The sequence below is a fragment of the Piliocolobus tephrosceles genome, chromosome 10, assembly GCF_002776525.5.
Source record: "Piliocolobus tephrosceles isolate RC106 chromosome 10, ASM277652v3, whole genome shotgun sequence".
In the NCBI taxonomy this organism is placed as follows: Eukaryota; Metazoa; Chordata; class Mammalia; order Primates; family Cercopithecidae; genus Piliocolobus; species Piliocolobus tephrosceles.
The window spans coordinates 12,730,249-12,752,525 of NC_045443.1; the positions used below are offsets into that span (position 1 = coordinate 12,730,249).

General features: G+C 42.0%; 1 protein-coding gene across 1 annotated transcript in view; it reads right to left on the reverse strand.

The window, feature by feature from the left end:
* Positions 1-20,837, reverse strand: part of GPR19 (G protein-coupled receptor 19) — a 36,681-nt gene extending 15,844 nt beyond the window's left edge. Inside the window, exons 1-3 of the mRNA XM_023226237.3 lie at positions 20,727-20,837; positions 19,818-19,870; positions 8,654-8,810 (exon numbers count right to left, since the gene is read on the reverse strand). The gene's annotated coding sequence lies outside the window, so the exon portion shown is untranslated. The remainder of the gene's footprint in view (positions 1-8,653; positions 8,811-19,817; positions 19,871-20,726) is intronic.
* Positions 20,838-22,277: the final 1,440 nt, after the last annotated feature.

Sequence of the window (22,277 nt, forward strand, 5' to 3'; positions counted from 1 at the left end):
CTTGTTACAGCAGCAATAAAAACTAACTCAATATAGCATTTCTTACATAATTGAATGTGAGTACTAAAATTCATACCAGTCATTCTATCACCTTCTACCCTACTAGCATCTGAAATATTAGAAAACCAAAAATCTTAAAGTGCTTTCCACTTCACCTTACACATTGGGCTGGGGGCTAAGAAACCTGGGTTCTAATTCTGATTATAAGCACTCAACAAGTCAAGAGACCCCGGTCTTATTTTTATTTCAGCATAAGGACCTTAAGTACATCAATCTCCCTGAACCTCTGTTTCCATATCTACACTATGCATGAGTTTGCCTAGTGATTTCTAAGGTCATTTCAGCTGTATGAGCAAAAAGTGACAGGTGGACATTGTTATCTGAGATGAGCTCATTTAATTTATAACCGACCACTTTCATCTGGCAGAGAGCTCGTCCTCAGAGTGCATTTTGATGGGAGGAGAGGGAAGTTGTTTAGGGCTGCTGGGGCCCAGCACTGAGAGTTTTTGGTATCAAAGATCAGTAGCATGGGTCTCCAAAGGAAAGACGAATTTTCCCTAGGGTCCAGCCCAGACTTCACAGTACTACCCTAGATGTGTCAACAACTTCTTACTGAAGATTCCTTGCAAGAAGTGGTCTGGTCAAAGAGGACCTGCCACCTGTGTTTGCTTTCCATTCTAATACCAAGCCTCTCAGGGAAGAGAAACATTTCTAGAATCTCTGAGAGTCCTCTGTCAGTTTTCTACACCTTTCTTCCCAGTATGAGGTCTTTCAAATTCTGAAGAAAACAATTTGACCAAGGAATTTGCACCTCACTAAATTCAATTCATTACAACAAACATTTTTTGAACACCTGCTGTGTGCTCGTTGAGTTAGAGGGAACCAGTTGTTTTGGAGGTGAATGTTTGGTTTCATTTCTAAGTTCTGACTTCAGTATCAAGAGGCAAAGACTAGACTTATTAAGGTCAAAGCAAAGAACAATGAAGTAGTTGAGATTTACAGCTATTTGAAAAGAAGGTGAAGGACTTGTTAAGAAGCGAGTATCAGCACTGAGCAGGAAGTTACTAAGCATTGTTTCTCAGGAGCAGTCACCTTCTGTCTCACATCTTATTTATATCAACATTCCGGGTAAATTTTGATCTGTACCACTGTCCTCAGTCAGGGTTTTCTAGAAAGCAACCTTCAAGTTTATAAAGCAGATGTTAATTTTTTTTTTTTTGAGACAGAGTCTCATTCTATCTCCCAAGCTGGAGTGCAGTAGTGCCATCTTGGCTCACTGCAACCTCTGCCTCCTGGGTTGAAGCGATTCTCATGCCTCCGTCTCCCGAATAGCTGGAATTACAGGCATGTGCACCACGTGCAGCTAAATTTTGTATTTTTAGTAGACATGGGAAATGAAAAATGAAAGTCTTCCATTTATATTTGTATATTTGCTCTATTATTTGAGAATTTTCAATTCTGCGTTGCACAATGTTGGCCAGGTTGGTCTTGAACTTCTGGCCTCAAGTGATCCATCCGCCTTGGCCTCCCAAAGTGCTGAGATTACAGGCGTAAGCCACTGCGCCTAGCTGCAGATGTTAAATTTAATATCTCATTAACGTGTATTTTTTCATGGACAAATTATGTGACTATATGAAAACATGGCTAAACATGTATTTTCATATATTTCACATGGATAATATATACAGTGCCATCTGTTTTTAGACAGTTTATAAATGATCATTTCTCAGTGCTTCTTAATTCAATTCTCTCTGCATCTCAGTAATGGTTGATTCAAATCACCTATGCTGGCTAGGCGGGGTAGCTCACACCTGTAATCCCAGCACTTTGGGAGGCCGAGGCAAGTGGATCACCTGAGGTCAGGAATTCAAGACCAGCCTGACCAACATGGTGAACGCTGTCTCTACTAAAAATAGAAAAATTAGCTGGGCATGGTGGTGGGCGCCTGTAATCCTAACTACTTAGGAGGCTGAGGCAAGAGAATTGCTTGAAGCTGGGAGGTGGAGGTTGCGGTGAGCCGAGATCACACCAATGCACTTCACCCTGGGTGACAAAGTGAGACTCCATCTCAAAAAAAAAAAAAAAAAAATCACCTATGAAGCAATTTTCAATCTTTCTTCTTCAGAGGCACATGACAAATGTGTTCATATGTGTGATATACCCCCATATATCCAGAATTATGTGCAATTCTAGGAGCTCGACCTATAATTCCAACTGTTTAATCTCCATCTAAGAAATCATACTGAAAAAAACATTGTTATGTATATATCCTGAAATTTATTGGAATTAATTTTAAAAACCAATGATACTTTATTTTTTAGTAAGCAGTTATTTGCAACATGCTCTGTTTGAGACACAGCAATATATTTTGACACCTTTGTTTATATACACTGTCCTGATAGGCCACAAGTGTACACATGAAATCTAAATTCTTGAAGGCTAAGGTGCTTGGCACAGCAAACCAGAGAGAAAAGTGCAGTTATTCTCTCTCCTGGGCAACTGTGAGCTTGTAACTCGTTCTCTGAGTCTACTAATAAGCATTTAATAAGAATCTACTAATGAGCACTTTTCTTGATCCATAAAGCCACTGACATTCCAGCAAAGTTTCATGGCCTGCACCCAAATTTGAAGATTTATTTCTCCCTTTGGATATAGAACAAAATGACTTTATGTGCATTTTATTTCACTTTATTGGGTTGGTGCAAAAATAATTGCAGTTTTTCCCATGAAAAGTAATGGCAAAAACTGCAATTACTTTTACACCAACCTAATATTTTATTTTGAGACAGAGTTGCACCCTGTTACCCAGGCTGGAGTGCAGTGGTGTCATCTCAACTCACTATAGCACCTGCCACCTGGGTTGGAGAGATTCTTGTGCATCAGCCTCCCGAGTAACTGCAATTACAGGCACATGCCACCATGCCCAGCTAACTTTTGTATTTTTTGTAGAGATGGGGTTTCACCATGTTGCCCCAGCTGCTCTCAAACTCCTGACCTGGAGTGATCTGCCCACCTCGGCCTCCCAAACTACTGGGATTATAGGCAGAAGCCACCACGTCTGGCTCTTTATGTGCATTTGAAATATGAAGAGGCTATACAGTATAGTGGCTGAGAGCACAGGTTCTAGACTAGTGGTTCTCCATCAGAGATAATTCTGCCTCATAGTGAACATTTGGAAATGTCTAGAGACATTTTTGGTTGTCATATCCGGGAGAGGGAAGTGTTACTGACACCCGGTAGGTAGAAGCCACAGATGCTGCTAAACATTCTACAATGGGTTGGGCACAGTGACTCATGCTTGTAATCCCAGCACTTTGGGATTTTGGGAGGCTGGGGTGGGAGGATCACTTGAGGCCAGAAGTTTAAGACAAGCCTGGGCAACATAGTGAGTCCCTGTCTCTATCAAAAAAAAAAAAAAAAAATAGCTGGGCATGGTGGTGCATGCTTACAGTTCCAGCTCCTTGGAAGGTTGAGGTGGGACCATCGTAGACCTAAAGGGAAAAAACTAACACGCAGAAAGAAGATAGGGCATGTTGAGCCCTGGGAGTTTGAGCCTAGGAGTTTCAGGCTGCAGTGAGCCACGATTGTACCACTGCACTCAAGACTGGGTGACAGAGTGAAACCTTGTCTCTGGAAAACAAACAAACCCAAAACACTACAATGACAAGGACAGTCCCCGACCCCCACCACAACAAAGAATTATCTGGTCCCAAATGCCAACAGTGCTAAGGTTGAGAAAGCCTGGTCTAAAGTCAGCCTGCCTGGGGTTCAAGTCACTTATAATCTGTATAGCTATTGGTAAATTATTTTACTTGTTTGTGCTTATTGAGTGTCTTCAACAATAAAATTAGAATAAATAAGGCTGGGCACAGTAGCTTATGCCTGTAATCCCAGCACTTTGGGAGGCCAAGGTGGGTGGATCACAAGGTCAGGAGATCGAGACCATCCTGGATAACACAGTGAAACCCCATCTCCACTAAAAACACAAAAAATTAGCCAGGCGTGGTGGCGGGCACCTGAAGTCCCAGCTACTTGGGAGGCTGAGGCAGGAGAATGGTGTGAATCTGGGAGGCGGAGCTTGCAGTGAGCCGAGATCGCGCCACTGCACTCCAGCCTGGGCGACAGAACATGACTCTGTCTCAAAAAAAATAAATAAATAAATAAATAAAATTAGAATAAATAACAACAATATTCATTTTATTGATTTTTTATGATAAAATAAATTACACAAGAAAGGAGCTAAGGACAATGTCTGAAACAAAGCAAGTGCTCAACAAATATTTGCTTTTGTTATCATTATATGCATTAAAAAAAAATTGAGAATACACCAAAATTTTAACAGTGATTGTTTCTAGGTGGCAAGATTATGACTGATTTTTATTGTCATTATCCTTTTATACTGCTTTATATTTTCCAAATTTTCTAGAATGATATTTGTATTAATCTAATATCCAAAAACATGTTTTAAAAGAATGCAGACAGAAGAACTTTACTTGTGATATAGTAAAAAAAGCACAGAATTTAAAAAGACCTAGATTCAGATCCTGACTCTATCTGCCATCTGTGGACATTGAACAGGTAAGTTAATCTCTTTGAGCTTCAGTTTCCTCAGCGAAAATTGGGGCTAATAATGCATATCATAGAGAGTTGCTATGAGAATTAAACATGACAGACATGCAATGTCTGGAAGAGTAGACTGAATGAAAGGCTCCAGGAGATGACTGCTTTAAAGTTTTGGTCAAGGGAAAATGACTCTACAAACAGGGAAATATATTAATGATGGTAACTCCCCTTTTGCCTTTTATTTTTTGTTTTTTGAGATAGGGTTTGCTTTGTCACCCAGGTTGGAGTGCAGTGGAGCAATCACCGCTCACTGCACCCTCAACCTCCCAGGCCCATGCAATTTTCCCCCCTCAGCCTCCCGAGGAGCTGGGACCACAGGTGCATGCCACCACACCCAGCTATTTTTGTAGATCTCCCTGGTGTTTTGTTTTTGTTTTTGTTTTTGAGACGGAGTCTTGCTCTGTCATCCAGGCTGGAGAGCAGGGGCACAATCTCGGCTCACTGCAACCTCCACCTCCCGGGATCAAGCAATTCTCCTGCCTCAGCCTCCCCAGTAGCTGGGATTACAGGCACCTCCTACCATGCCCAGCTAATTTTTGTATTTTTAGTAGAGATGGGCTTTCAGCATGTTGGCCAGGCTGGCCTAGAACTCCTGACCTTAAGTGTTCTGCCCACCTCGGCCTCCCAAACTGCTGGGATTACAGGCATGAGCAACCATGTCTGGCCTAAGGTCTCCCTATGTTTAGGCTGGTCTCAAATTCCTGGGCTCAAGCAATCCTCCCACCTTAGCCTCCCAAAGTACTGGGATTACAGGCGTGAGTCATGGCACTCAGCCTCCCTTTTCCTTTCTAAACCATCCTCTCAGAGATCACAACTCCCATGTCATCCAATTTTTTGCCTTAGCTGATAGAGAAGAAAGTGCGTCCACACTCTGGTCCTTCTCTCTCCTCTCCCCTCCCTATATACACCCTAGGAACGGATTTGATCATTCCCCTGGCAGGCCTTGACTCATTTGGCAGGGTTTACTTGCAGGCAAGCTGTTGTGTCTGAAAGGCAGGACTCAGGTATCACTTTCTCATATTCTTCACCCATGCTCATTGTCTCTCTTCTTATTTCTGCTTTCACCCCTCACCTCTAGGTTGAAATCATACTTGGCAAGGCCTCTCCTCAAGGGGAAGCCTCTCCACTTTCTCTCCCTCTGTTCCATCCTCCCATTTAGCTGGTTGACTAGGTTGCCCCCTTTTAGATTCCAGAGGGATGCGTAGGAAGCGCAGCTAGGCTTCCAGATCCATGCATCATGTGAGTGCTAGCCCTGCTTATCTGAGAAGCCCTGCATGTGTGGGGGGCATGTAGCACTTGCCAGCTGGTTTGTGCTTCCATCAGGGCTGTTGTCTCTTTTGTGCAGCTCGCTCAGCAGGTAATGCTTGAGGTGAGCAGCATGAGCTGGTAGAATTCAAGGACCCACACCTTATCCATAACCCCTTAATGATGTAATTAGATGGAAAAATCATAGGTTATATTTGTGTATATTATCAGGAGGGTGACTATTTAAGCCTTACTATCTTGCTACTTTGAATTTAAATCCTGACCAAGCTTTCAAAATGCCCCAGGGCAATCTTCTTCATTCAGAACAATCTTCTTCAGTCATGCCATGGTTTGGGAAAGGCAGTCTGATCCTAACCCACACTGACCCTCTAGATCCCAGAGTTCCCTAGGAAAGAGTCCTGCAGTCCTGTGAGCTTTCTATACAGAGTTCTAAGGACTGGGAGCCAGACTGAATTAGGAGAGAATTGCCTGGGCCACGAGTTGACTTCTCAAGACATTCACTCTCAAACTGAGTTGAACTGTTTCAACACTTGGAGATGGGACCACGCAAAGCATCAGAGGAAAATAAGACTGTTAGGGGTGCTTCCATCTAGATATGAATAAAAATATCAGGAGAACTTCATTCTAAATGTAAATAAAAATGTCAGGGGGATTGGTGATCTCCAGGAAATAATTTATGTATACTTTCTAAACTCTAATTTGCTGCTGCTCCAGGGCCAGTCTAACTATATAAACTTCAGACATAATTTTGACTGTTACCAAGTTCTTACTACACATGTGTCTCCTCACTGTCCTCCCTATAAATACATGCAAAATAAAACAGGCATGGACTCCCAAACTGGCACCAGCAGAATACTGTCATTGTTTTGAGTCTTCTCAGACTTCATTCACAAGAGTATATTGAGAGCTCACCATAAATCAGGCCTAGTGATAAGTGCTAGAAATCCAAAGAGGAAAGGATACCATCCCTCAAGAAGCTCACTCATGTGACTATAATAGCATAAAAGTGTTACTTGTCCCAGGGAAACGTAGATTTCAGCAGGGATCAAAGGCTTAAGCTAAAAGACTAAAGTTCAATATTGTGGAGGACACGATTACTTTTTAAAGTACTGCGCAATGAAACCCTGAAGGGAACTAGTAACTTTTTAGTTTTTCCATAGCTTATAGGAATCAGATCAGTCATCTTTTATTATCAAAGGCCAGAAGGAAATCCACACAGATCAAAAAAGGAAATCTCTGTATCTCAGAAATTTCTAGCAGTTAAAAAAAGTTATTAGCAAATCTCCTCTTTTACCCTTAAAAACCTAAAATAATTTGCAAAAGACACCTATTCCCTTATTTTAAGGTATAATATCATTTTAAAACAATAAATCCAGTCAGTTTGATATTACAGTTTATATACATAGTTTTATAAGTTTTTAATCTGTTTATTTTATTTTGAGAACTAGGTAGGTGCTTTTAAAGATAACATGCTTAGGCTGGCATTGCCAGGTTCTGAGGATGGAAGAGTGTTTCTAGGTTTGATTTTTAAAAAAACCCATGACATAATTCTAGATTTCTTTTTCTTTAGACATCAATTGGTCACCATAGTAACATAGCATTTTACTACAGAGATCTATACAGTACAGGGGAAACAGAACAGCAATTACTTACTGGGTTACTTGGGGGTACAGAATGTGACTACAGGGATAATTTAAGATTAAATATAGATTTCTCTGGTGATCTGTTTTAGCAAAGCAAGCTGATTCAATCTTCTAGTAGCATCAGTTGAACGAAATTTGAAGCCAAATTGACTGCTGACATCATTTGAAATAATATGAGGAGGCAAGCAGCATAGCTCATAGTGGTTAAGAGCACGGGCTTTGGGGTCAAGCTTCCTAGGTCCAAGTTCTGTTTCTACTATTTGCTAGCTGTGTGACCTTGGGAAAGTTCCCTAACTTCTCTGTGCCTCTGTTTCTTCATCTCTAAAATGTGGGTAATAAAACCTTCCTCAAAGGGTTTTTATAAGGATTCAATGACTGTTTGTGCTTAGAAGAATGCCTTGCACATTAGCAAGAACTTTCTTAAGTATTTGTTAAATAAAGACATAATAAAATTTAAAGGGGCCCCTCTCTTTGTGCTGAAAATAGTCAAAGACATGAAAATTTGAGTTCATGGCTGATTATTTTAGCCAGTAACTTTGATAGATTCCTTTGAGAACTTCCCTAGGGTCTTGTGGCTAGCAATTCTACAAGATGTGAAATTCTGTGGCAGTCTACTGTCCTAAATCAGAGCTGGGAACAATCACAAGCAGCCCTGGTACCAGGAACATCAGAAGGAAGATGATCGCACAGCACAAAGGAACAGCATGCTTGCCCACTTTGGCTCCCCAAGCCACTGCCAATAACCTCTGGGCATAGCAATAGCAGCTGAAAAGGGATGAAACAGGTTTTTATTGCAGTGATGCTGAAAGCTAGTTGGTTTCGGTAATTTTTTCCCCTCTTTCCAGGATTCAAGGGGAAAAAATCCTTTTCATCAATGAGTGCTTTGTTTCATTAATTATCACCATACACAATTTCCATTCAATTTTTCAACAGGCACATACTCTGACAAATTTTCATTTTACAGAACTACCTAGGCATCTTTTCTGGATTGGTAACAAACCTAAAGCCTCTAACCAGCATCTAAGGCAGGACAAAATCTCTAAATTGCCTGGAGAAAAATAAGGCATTATGTCCTCTGAGCCAAATTTCAGTCGCAATACCAAGGGATTCCTATCACATACCTTCATCCGGACTTGATTTCAGAGACGTTCTCCTTAGATCTTCTTGGTCAGGAATAGCCCTTGCATACGAGTTTGGAGAATGCCATAAACCACCAGGAAAGCCTGGAAACACATTCATTTCTGTCCTCTGCCTTTCCCTTGGCTCACAGCCTGCTTCCTGTTAGGGAGACAAGATGACGCTGTGCAGGGTAGACTGTTAAACCATCTTCCCGCCCCCAGCCCCACTCTCTTGTTGCCCCTCCTTTCTCCTTTCCAAGGCTCTGGAATGTGTCACATGGGAAATGGATCATGTGGCTGAAGGGGAGAATGTGGCCATCTTCTCCCTCCCTTCCCCCACTCTTCCTTTCAGGAGCAAAGCAGCAGAAATCTCTGCCCTGATTGGCTCAGACCAAAAATCTCCATATGAAAAGGGGAAGATTCAATCACCCAAACCTCCTTCCTTCTCTATTTTTTTTTTTTTTTTCTATCTGAAGATTTTATCCTGACCATTCAGAGTTGCTCAGTATGGAAGATAAACGATGATTTCTTAACCTCAACCCCTCTCTTTCTTTCTTAAAGTCAGTACCCTGACCTGGCAAGGTGTTCCTTAACCTGCCCTCTGGATCCCCCTTAGCACAAATCTGGGACAATGGAGTGTTCAGCACCACGGACAGCATTACACCCCCTTCAGTGCTTGTTAAAGCCATTTGTCTATTTCACTCTCAAGTAAATAATAATATTTTTAAAAATTTCCCTGAGGTCCTGTGCCTAAATATAAACCACATCATATGTTTAGGGCTCTGACTTCCCCTACCATCAGTTTACTGTTACCTTATAAACACAAACATAAGTTTTATATTTCCTTAAACCCAAAAGACTATCCCATACCTACCTCCCTGTCCCCATCCCATCACCCATCCTCACCCTTTAAATATGATCTATGTTTTTTTTTTTTTTTGGAGGGGGGGAGGGAGATTTCTGTAACATAGTTTACTGTATGCCCAAGTATCTGTGCTTACGGGGAAAACCACAGAAACACACAGGAATTCTGGGTGTGTCTAGGTATCTACAAGTCTAGATATTGTTAGCCCCATCCCTAGGTCTCAGGCAAGGCTGAAGTGGAGAGGCAGGGAGGGAGCCTGGTTGGAGCTGTTTTGTGCAGGGTCTATCCTGCTTTGCTGACGTCCTCGTTGCCATGGTGCTAGGTAACTGCTGAAGAGGATGATTTCTTTTAAAACCGGTCACCATGGGACCCTGCTGACTAAAGAAAGGCAGAGGGAAAAGGGCTGAATTGCTGAGGAGGGATTTCAACTAGCATTCTCAGAGCCAAATTGGATTGCTCTTGGTCCTCAATCTTGAAAGGAATCTAGGAATTAGTATGGACACTGCAATAGTTACTCTCCCCATCCTCCACTGCTTCTTCCCTTCAAAATCTAGTTAGGGGCAACTGAATGAGAATTCCAGCTTCACAGATTGACCCTGAAGTGCCATCACAAGGTGGTGGAAAGAACTCAAGAAATCTGTTTCTCCTCAGGTCAAAACATCTGACCTTTGGGAAGCCATTATCTAAGTCCTAACAGCCTTAATTGGGAGATACTTTATAACCACACCTGATTGTCCATACTAGGAACAATGTGTGGATTCTTTATAACACTATGGGAGAAAAGACAATTTTTAAAATGTGAGTTGCCGAATTACTTTAAATAAATACAAATTTTATTAATACTTAGATAGCATTTGGACTACTCCAAGTCAGAAATATAAACTGGCTATACATTTGTCTCATAACACTGGCATATAACTTATTGTTTCTAATTCAGAATCCTAATCAAGGCAGTTCAGAATATTTATTTTTTGAAAGAGGAATGCTGACTTGCAATGTGCAAAAACGAAAACTTTGTAAGCAAAGAGGTGGCACAGGGAAGCTGGAGTATAATTTTCAAGAAACTGAAGGTTCTTCCTGGATCAACATCCTCATCGTATTTTCTACTTTTATTTTAGGAGGAGTGAGGTTAATTCTAGTTTTCCTATGTAAGACTCAGAGAAATTCAACTGTTAATTTTAACACTTGACATTTTAAGAAAATTCATTTATCAAGAAAGTTAGATATTGAAGAAATTCTTTGAGTCAGCAGGCTGGTGACTTGAATATCATCTCCTCTCTTAGTCAAGAATAATTACAACAACAATAAAAACAACTAATATTTAACATGTGCCAGGTATTTACATACATTATGTCATTTAATCCTATCAACCCAACAAGACGAGTACTATTACTGGCATTTCTGTTTTACAGATGAAGAAATGGAGGCTTGGGGGGATAAGTAATGTGCCCAAAGCTGTATAGTGTGGGAGCTAGGATTTGGAACCACTGACTCAGCCTCCAGAGCAGGCATAGTGTACTATTCTGCATCATGAAGAGACTAGACTAAAATAACTGGTCAATTTAATGTGTTGTGACTTACTACTATGGCCCCTTGACATGAGAAATCACAAAGATTGTTTTAAATTATTTGAGACCAAAAAAATGACCAATGTATTTATTCCTTCCACGATGACTGCATGTATATATTACGGCTTAATAATATTTAAAATCATTTTGTAAGGAGCCATAACCCAAAATTTTATTAAGGATGGTCATAAAACATGTTACATAATATACTAATTCTGCTTAAAAGATATTGCCAAAGTTATAATCACCAAACTTACTCCTGACATTGGAAGAAGATAAGGAAACAGTTGTCTTCCATCCAAATGCACAAAATTCCACAATACTTGTGCACCTGGGGTAATATTCTGAACATGAGTAATGTGATATTTTTCTCATCTGCCTGGGGAATCCATTTGCCCTGGAGATAGGGTTTTGGCACTGTTTAGATGTTACAAAAGGAATGGAAAAAAAGAAATTAATATTTGGCTTCTGAAATTCAAAATAGCAACAAGACAATAGGCTTGAAATCCAGGCTATTGTTTTGAAAGCCAGTCTCTAAATTCCTTTATTTCTGTCCTTAGCTTGTCATCAACCAAACCTGGAAGACTTTGCTCAGTGTTCTGTACTACAGACCTCTGGCTTCACACAAAAACTTTCCAAAAAGTCCCAAAGCATGCAGAGTTTTATGGGAACTAATTTCTAGATCCTCAACTTCTACAAGTATACATTCTAAAACAGCTTTTCTGAGAACTGGTGCAGTCGAGATGCCATGCTCGTTTTTGGTTTCCACTTAGCTTTTCTTCCATCTTACCATAGATTGCCGAACCTCTCTTCCACCTTTACTTCAAATCCTGTATTGCCTGAATTTTAAAACCTCCTGGGGACCAAACATAGGAATAACTGAAAATACTGGGGATAGTATTGAGAAAGTGAATAGCTCCAATAACTGGGTAACAAATCCTTTTAAAAATCAGGAGCTTTCCAAGTGCTTTCAACAAAATTGGAAATAAACCACTACCCAGTGGTCCACTGAGAAATTCATTAAAATGGTTTTCTTAAAAGATGCTCTTACCGGGCACAGTGGCATGTGCCTTTGTTCCCAGCAACACAGAAGGCTGAGGTGAGAGGATCTCTTGCACCCAGAAGGTTGAGGCTTCAGTGAGCTCTGATGATGCCACTGCACTCTAGCCTGGGAGACAGAGCTAGACTCCGTCTCTTAAAAAAAGAAAGTTCTGGCCGGGCGCGGTGGCTCAAGCCTGTAATCCCAGTACTTTGGGAGGCCGAGACGGGCGGATCACGAGGTCAGGAGATGGAGACCATCCTGGCTAACACAGTGAAACCCCGTCTCTACTAAAAAATGCAAAAAACTAGCCGGGCGAGGTGGCGGGCGCCTGTAGTCCCAGCTACTGGTGAGGCTGAGGCAGGAGAATGGCACAAACCCGGGAGGCGGAGCTTGCAGTGAGCTGAGATCCGGCCACTGAACTCCAGCCTGGGTGACAGAGCGAGACTCCGTCTCAAAAAAAAAAAAAAAAAAAAAAAAAGAAAGTTCTTCTTTACAGAAAAACAGAAAAATGCTAGTTAATAAATACAGACTACTACAGTTAGAACACCATTTTTGCAACCCCCAGTGAAATAACTGACTCAGGAAAAGATCACAAAATGTGTTCAAAGCATAAGATGCAAAGTTGTTGAACAGGTTCTTTGCAGCTTACAAAGTGCAAAGGGTTGTGTGTCCTTTTTCAATGGAGTGATTGGGGGGGTCATCATCTTACCAAGTGACCAAATTTCGTGTTACTAATAGTGAGATAAGCTGAAATTACGTGCCTAACATGAAATGAATGTAACCTACTCAATGTTACTGAAGTATTCTTTCTAAAAATGTTTAAACTGAATATAATCAAATCTATACATATAATGTCGAGGTTTTTTTTTTTTTAATAAAAAGGCAAGGGTTGGTCGGGTGCGGTGGCTCAAGCCTGTAATCCCAGCACTTTGGGAGGCCGAGATGGGCGGATCACGAGGTCAGGAGTACGAGACCATCCTGGCTAACACGGTGAAACCCCATCTCTACTAAAAAATACAAAAAATTAGCCGGGCGTGGTGGTGGGCGCCTGTAGTCCCAGCTACTCGGGAGGCTGAAGCAGGAGAATGCCGTGAACCCGGGAGGCAGAGCTTGTGGTGAGCTGAGATCCAGCCACTGCACTCCAGCCTGGGCGACAGAGCGAGACTCCGTCCCAAAAAAAAAAAAAAAAAAAAAAAAAGGCAAGGGTTGGAGAAACAAGTTATAAGATATTATGAGGAAATAATCAGCCAAATTGAGAATGCAGAATAGTCTACAAGACTTAGACTCATCAAAAAGTCAAATCATGAGATAAAAGGCTGCCTACCACAGTGAGTTACCTCCATGTTGAGAGCAGTGCTCCGGGTAAGGGACTTCTGCCTTGACTCCCTTTTTGAGACAACTGTCCAAGTCCCTCATACCTCATTCCTTGCATTTCTATGGCTGTTCAGGCCAAGTCCACAATAGCATGGTCAGACAGAGATATGACAATCAATGATTCCAAGCCTTTCTGTTCCCTTGAAGGATGCTGAACTAACAGCCAGTAGGCCTGCCACAACCAACGCAAGGTAATCCCTTGGGGCCAGGGGTACTGAGTCTGCCAGGGGAGGTGGCCAATACTCCCTGGGAGATTTTTCTGAATCCAAAGATGGGCCATGAGTTCACCAGCTACAGGCTTCAGCATCACAGGACAGCATGTTCCCCAGGGATCAGGCAAACAAGGGGTATGTATTAGGTTGTTCTTGCATTGCTATGAAGAAATACCTGAAATTGGGTAATGTGTAAAGAGGTTTAATTGTACACTTTTGCAGACTGTACAGGAGGCATGGTGCCCACATCAGCTCAGCTTCTGGGGAGGCCTCAGGGAGCTTTTACTTGTGGTGGAAGGTAAAAGAGAAGCTTGCATGTCACATGGCGAAAGCAGGATCAAGAGAGTTGGGGGTGGTGCCACACACTTACACAGCAGATCTTGAGAGAATTCACTCACTATAGTGAGAATGGCACCAAGACATGAGGGATCTGCCCCATGACCCTAACACCTCTCACTAGGCCCCACTTCCAATACCAGGGATTACAATTCAACATGATATTTGGCAGGGCCATATATTCAAACTACATCAGGGTGTCATCCTGGAAACCTGAAAGTAGCTCAGTGCATACTCTAGGTCCAGAATGAAGCCAGAAGTTACCCTCTCTCTCATCAGTGCCACAAGGATATGTAATTATACCCCCACTTTCCCCCAAACAAATGAACGTCATCTTCAGAGAAAATGACAGGACCTCTTTGGGAGGTATTATGAAAGATGAAACATTTCATCCATGGGAGACTAATACTATCTAAAGGAACTGAATGAAATTGAACCATATTTGAAATAGGATTAGACACTTTGGGTTTGTTTATTTTCTGTAACCTAACAGGTTGTGGTGGTTTTAAAATACATCCACAAATTCTTTGATATACCTTCAAAGAATGCATCTAAGGTCTGGCTGCCACATTAGCGTTTAGATGTGAAACCTAGATCCACCTCCCCTTGAATGTGGGCTAGACTTAGTTACTTCTTTCTAATAAATAGAATTTGACAGAAGTGATTCTGTGACAGTTTCTACCTGGCTCTCACCTTCTTGGATTACTTATTCTGGGCAAGCCAGTTACCACGTCATAAGGAAACTAAGCTGCCTTGTGAAGAGACCCACACATAGCAAATCGAGGCTTCTCACCAACCAGCACCAACTAGCCAACCTTGTGAGTGAGCTGCCTTGGAAGGAGATTCTCCAGCCCTAGTCAAGTGACCGTACCCCTAGCCGATATCTCAACTACAGCTTTATGAGAGACCTGAAGCCAGATGGCCTAGTTAAGCTGCTCCTAAATTCCTGATCCACAGAAACTATGACATAATGTTTTTGTTTGCTTGCTTTCTTTTTTAAGCTCTGTTGGATTTGATATTATTCTTTCAATATACTAAACTGTGGGGAATTTTGTTATGCAGTAATGGATTAAACTCTAGACAAAATAAAGAATCTACATTTTCATGAGTTATTTGTGGTGAGTTAAATAAGTGTCTTTGCTATACATGTGTATCCCTAATGTGGAAGATACATGGTTTTATTATGACATACAACATTAAGAAGGGGAGAACATAATTAGGCACATAAAACCATTGTCTAAGAAGAAAAAGAAATCCCCTTAGATTGAGATGGATTTATTATGACTCAGAGGAAGTGCAGGGAACTCAAGAACCAAAAATGGCAGCCAGACTTTAGACTGGACTGAAACAAAGGTCCTGAAAGTGGTAAGACCCAAGTAGTTAGTGATTCTCTTTCTCTAGGAGACCACATAGCCTACTGTCTCCAGTTCTGTCTCTTCATTAGCTGCATTCACCAGCTTCTCTTGAGATCAACTAGTTCTGCTTGTCCCTTATTGTATTACTGGCCCCAAAATGGCTGCCCCCTAAATGGTTGCCTTGGATCTGAAATTCACATGTCCTTATAAATTCAATGCTCCTGTCAGAGTGACCCAGTCTCTCAATGTTCTGACTCTAAATTCTTAGGAGGCAGAGTCTGTTTGACCCAGCCTAACTCAGATACAGAGCCAGATTCAACCAGCTGGGAGAACGGGATGGAGAAGAGTTCCCATACTACCTTCTCAGCACTAAAAAGGCCTGTTGGTCAATTTTATAAAAGGCAAGGGCAAACAGAGGGAAGAATGACTGATAGGTGAAATGACTGGTATCTTGGTGTATCTGTTTCTAAAATTTCATTAACTTTCCAGAATGAGCCTACCAATAGCTCTGGTCTAAACTCCCCAACCCCTATGACCTCCATTTCACCTCCATTTGAATCACCTGCTGAACAAGCATGCCCTTCACACTGCATGTACTGCCTCTGTGGCTTAGACTTGTCACAGTTTCTCTGCCTTGTCCTCCTTGTGAACATCTACTCCTCTTTTCAAACCCTGCTGGGTTTTAGCTTATCTATAATTCTATTTCTCTCCCACTCTGTATCCTTCCAAAATAAGTTACTTACATTTTCCTTTTCGCTATAGTACTTTAATATTCACATAAACTACTTATATGATTGCATATATCATATTGCATTGACTTTCATAGATTCTTGTAGGGCGGATGTTATCCGATTCATCTTTATACCTCTAGGATCTAAAACAGCAAAGTAGGTGCTCAGCAACAGTGTACCAGCACACTGAATAAGCATGACTTTTGAGATTAACCTAAAACCACTTAATTTGTATTTTCTACTGTCCCTTTGAAAACACCCTTCAAGGGTGTTTGGTTGCAAGGTTGGTTCTTCTCTTATCCCTGAATTAAAACTTGGGTGGTCCCGTTACTTTTTCTGGTCACTTTTAGTTAAGAGGTGTTAATAACTAAAATATCCAGTCCTGTATAACAGTCAAAAGTTGGCACCTGACTTAGTTTAGGCATTTCTCCTTTCTCTCAGTTTGTACCTTCTGTAGATAGGGAAGCCTAGATTTAGCAAAAGAGTGTGGCCACTTCTCTTTTTTCCTGACTTGTTTCCTTAGATCTTACCTCTCCTAGTTTCTGATCCCTCCAGCGTTTGAGAGGAGGATGAGCAATACGTCTTACTTTGTTGGTACTATCGTGAGCTGCCATCAGTTTCCCTGTACCTCACAGGTATTAAAAACTGATTCCTTATCTCATGGGCACTTATGTGGGTTTGGGGGGACAAAACTCTACTTCTATGAACTTTTCAACTATATCTCCTTTGACTAGCTGGCCACTTACCTAACTCCAGAAAGACCTTTAGCTTTTCCCTGCTGAAGTCTACTCCTCTTTTTGGGTGGTCATCTTGGTTAGGTCCAGTGATGACTTGCTGCTGGCTTCTCTTGTCTTTTTTTTTTTTTTTTTTTTCAGTAACATTATTAGCCAGGTTAATGGTGGAGTTTCGCCATGTTGCCCAGACTGGTCTGGTCTTGAACTCCTGAGCTCAAGCGATCCTCCTGCTTTGATCTTCCCAAGTGCTGGGATTACAGGCGTGAGCTACTGCACCTGACAGAAATTTAATTTCTTGCATCCCAAAAAGAGGCAGAAAGAAAGATGGACTGGATACCTTCATTTATAGAACCAGAACCCCATACTGGTACAACATGAAAGTTTCTGAACAAGGTCCAATAGGTATTTGATATTCACAAAGCACAAAAGACCTAACTATAGATTTTTTTTTTCCAACTGGACTTAGCCCCTTTCTCCTTTGCTTTCTGAGCAAAAGTACTACTGGCCTCCAGCAGCTGAAATAGCCCTTAAGAAACTGAAACATTACTTGTCTTTGGTTCTAGTCCTGGCTCACTCTAACTCATAGAAACCTTTAAAGACAGAGACCAATCTGTCCAGCATTCCTATCTGTCCCAGGAAGACTCTCTGTCATTCACGTGTGCCTTCTTTTCAAGAAAAGGAACCCAACTAAAGACAGGTAACTTCACACGGCAAAAGATATTCTTGGCCATTATCACTACCTTTTCTGTCTTATATTCAATAACTAAAGTAGTACGGTGATTTCAACTTCTGAATTATTTATAAACCTAGAAACCAGAATTGCCCTACTAGCAAGTAACTTATCTCTTAGAAGCTGAAATTCCTGACCATGCCACTTCTCCTATTCCAAGTGATTCTCTGTTCCCTGAAAGGCTACAAAAACAGGCTCGAACCTCACCTTTCTCACCTGTTAATAATAACAAAACCACTTATGTGGTCAGAGCAGCTACATCAACCCTGATAGGCTACAGGAAAAAGCTTCATTATCAATGCCCTGCTGCACATGCATTCCCATGTATAGCAGCCTCTCGTTGGAAAAGAACACCCACATTTCAATCATGCCTTGATGCCCTCCCCAACCAATGAGGATTGCAGGTTGTAAAGGTCCACCCCAACCCACTACTGCCATCAGCCCTGCTGATGGCCGAAGATTCACTATGTGTAATGCAATAAAGACATCATTATCTCTGTTGCCTGTGCTGGATCAAAAGACCAGCTTGGGAGACTGAAACTCTTCTATCTCTACAGCTAATCCTGTGTATCTCTGGCAATTGTACTTATGGCTTTATCAATGACCTTTCCCAAATTAGTATGTCAACCCCATTCTTATCACAGTGGCCTCCCTCCTGAATAGAGCTCATGGTGCCCTACTTATCTGCCTGTCTCAAGTTCTAAACTTTATTCCTCCAGAAATTGTTCAAATATACAACCATCCAGATCAAGAGATCTTACGCCACAGGTTTAATATATTTTCTCCTTCTAGAGGGAACTGTTTTTTTGTTTGTTTGTTTTCCATAATGGAGTCTTGCTCTATTGCCTAGGCTGGAGTGCAGTGGCACCATCCCAGCTGACTGCAACCTCCACCTCCTGGGTTTAAGCAATTCTCCTGCCTCAGCCTCCTGAGTAGCTGGGATGACAGGCGCATGCCACCACGCCCAGCTAATTTTTGTATTTTTAGTAGAGACAGGGTTTCACCATGTTGGCCAGGCTGGTCTCGAACTCCTGACCTCATGATCCGCCCACCTCGGCCTCCCAAAGTGCTGGGATTATAGGCGTAAGCCACCGTGCCTGCCCCTAGAGGGAACTCTTAAAGCAGTGGCTATCTTAGTTGCAAAATGGAGGGCTTTAAGAAAATACTGATGTCTGGGCTCCACTCGCAGAGATTCTGATTTAATTGGTCTAGGGTAAAGCCAGGGCATTAGGATTTTTTTAAGCTCCCAAGGTGATTCTAATGTGCGGGCGTGGTAGAGTACCTGTCTTAAAGTTCCCTAAATACAGACGGACCTAGGATGCATAGAGCATCCACAATTCAATTGGTAGGTGGCATGTACTATATACTAAGTCCTATGCTACCTTGTTTTGTCATTACAATAATCCTATGGCACAGGCACTATTATTCTTATTTTACAAATAGAGAAACTGAGACTCAGGTCACACAAAGTGATTGGCAGACCCTAAAGTCAAAGCCCAGGTCTGATTCCCAATTGTACACACTTTATATGATGTCATATTGAGATGTCATGCTTCTCAGAGCTGGATGATCCCACTCCCTAAAACAAGACACCCAGGCTTCAACCCTGAAATCCTATTCCATTGCCTCCATGGATTTTTCCTGCAGCATCTTCCTACGCACTTCACACATACAGCGAAGCTGCCAGGATATACTGTAGGCTGCCAAAATGAAATGAAGTCACTTTCTTGGCAAGTGACTACCATGCCTGGCTCTTTACTGAAGTACTTCCATTCTATATATTCACACCGGGATCCTTCTCCATCACTGCTAGCTTCAATCCTGTGGCTTTCCATATTTAGCTTTTCTTACAGATGAAGTGATATTGTTTACCTATCAGCCATTCCTTTGTTGGAGTAAAATTACGTATTCCATCAGCATTCCTCTGCCTTGTACTCCAGATAGTATACAAAGAATCAAAATATACTAGCTAAGTGGCATAGAATTGCTGCCAATATCAAGATGGACTCTAATATCTAGTGAACTGGGAGGCTAGAGGCTAGAAGAATGTACTTTTGTAAGGTGTCAGTGACACATCTGAGTAATGTGGTAGCTAAATGCCACCATTTCATTCCATGAAATCCACATTTCATTCCGGCTAAAGGGTAAATCTGGTGAGAGGTGGGAAGGGCCAGGAGGTTCCATGGGAAGGAGGCAGACGCTTCAGGTGTTGGGTGGTACCTTTAAGATGTTGCAGGGCCAAATCTAATGCCTGTGCAGGTGTCCCATACATCCTGAGACAAAAAGAGGTCAGATTAGTCAGATCCCTCGAGACAGTTCCCAAATTCCTGACTTCTGTTACCGCGACTGTTCTTCCCAGTTCCACCTCGGCCTGTGTTCAGGACTATGGCTTTTAGAATCTTCCTCATTCCATTCCATTTGGGGCGTCCCAATTTCCACCTTATATACACCATGTACTAAATGCATGCCACTTCTGCCTGTTTATAAACATGCACAAGTTCACACTCTTTTAAGAAAAATGTCGGCCGGGTGCGGTGGCTCAAGCCTGTAATCCCAGCACTTTGGGAGGCCGAGACGGGCGGATCACGAGGTCAGGAGATCGAGACCATCCTGGCTAACACGGTGAAACCCCGTCTCTACTAAAAAAATACAAAAAACTAGCCGGGCGAGGTGGCGGGCGCCTGTAGTCCCAGCTACTCGGGAGGCTGAGGCAGGAGAATGGCGGGAACCCGGGAGGCGGAGCTTGCAGTGAGCTGAGATCCGGCCACTGCACTCCAGCCTGGGCCACAGAGCGAGACTCCGCCTCAAAAAAAAAAGAAAAAGAAAAATGTCCTCTACTGTCAACTTCTTTCGTCCGGCCTCCCAGGTAGGCTATAGAGCTACTGCCTTCATTTACCTCTCAAATCTTCCCATCTTTTCCTTCCCACGGTATTACCTTAGCTCACACGCATATCCTCTTGGTCACCAGCCAAAAAATAAATAAAACCTTCGGCCCTTCAGATTTCTGTCTTATTCTACAACCTCATTGATGGGCTCTCTCGCTCCCACTCCTTTACTACTTGATTCGCTGAAACCTCCCCTCACAGAGTTCACGGCCAATATAAAAAGGGAAAGTAGGGACGACCACACAAGCTTGTGGACTTTTGCCAGGAAAATCTCATAGAACGTGGTGTTCTGTACTTGAATCCATCAGATCAACGCGACGGACACTCCCCAAGGGCGCCGCCTCCCACTAGGCGGAAAGTTTTGAAACTTTTGCGCGCTAAAAAAAAAAAAAAAAATGATGAGCCAGACGCATGCGCAAACGTGCCCTCCCGAGGTCGCGCTTCTCCTCAGGCAAATCTCGCGTGGTTTAGGGAAGGACGGCCAGTAGAAAGGTTTTCCGTGGCGTTCAGATTCCGCCCGCCCTTTTTTTTTTTTTTTTCTTCTTGCTGCACCAATGGATTAGGATTAGTGCTGCAGTCAAATGAAAAGGGTCAAGATAAAAAATTAGGCTAATATAACTAGTCGACAGGCTAGCGGCATTTCTCTGGGGCAGAGGAATTCCACGAAGATCTCTGCGAGGCCCGGGAGGCCGCACAACTCGTTCTTCAGAAACAAATTTTTTTTTAAAAGTAAAAATAGAGAAAGTCAGCCAGTTTATCACCTTGGAACCAGCGTTTTGTTTGGCTTTTCCGCTTTTCACTCAACGAAAAACCCCATTGGCAGCTACCAGGTTACCGTCCTGTTGCAATTGCGCCTGCGCGGCGGTTTGTTTACCAGCCCAGGCGAAGCGCTGTGTCCGGGTTCTCGCCGCCCCGAGCGCCTTGGTTTGGTCCCTTGACGTGTAATTCATAATGAAAGTCATGTTTTCATTTGGGAACACGGATCGGAGGTTTAAAACTGGACAGTTTAAGTGTCAACTTGAGACCAAGGAAAATAATGGTAGTGGAATCGGTGCTGTGTCAGAGCCGTCACCGAAGATGATGATAATGAACCTGAGGAAAACAATAGCACCACCCTGACCAGAACTAAAAAGTGGCAAGCAGCCACAGCTAATCAAACTCATAGGTGGTATTTAGTTACTTATTTAGAATGTAGGCCCAGTTATGGTAAAATGCAAATAAGACCAAACCTAAGTTAATCTTGCTCGAGCAAACCTCGAGCAGTACCTACATGATTTAAGACTGACTTGAAGCAAAGTTTAAAAAAAGAAAAAAAAAAAAAAAAAAGGCAGTCATGCAAATTTTGAAAGTTGGAGACGACTCCAGAAGCATTAACCCAAGAAAGCACAAACCAACAAACAAATTTTTGAAATGGTTTGAAGATCTCTTCAAAGGCAGTTTCAGGTGGCTTAGAAGAGGAAATGTTGCTTATAAAGTGAAATCTGATGGAAACTTGTTTTACAGATATGACTGGATTCGTTTGAAAACAAAAAGAGGCAGGCAAACTGACTTTTTAAAAAGCATTTTTATGGAAGGATTTCTAATGATACATTTTAATGTGCTCAAAAAACAACCTTAAATAACTGGTAGATTTAGCCAAACCTGGATCATTATTATCTTAGAGTTGGATAAAAGCATAAATGTTAACAATTTGGCAGTTTTATTGGACTCTTATGTTTTTGGATGGTGAATTTGAAGTCTTCAACTTGTAACAAGAAATTTTCTACAAGGAAAGTGGGATTTTCAAGAGATATGA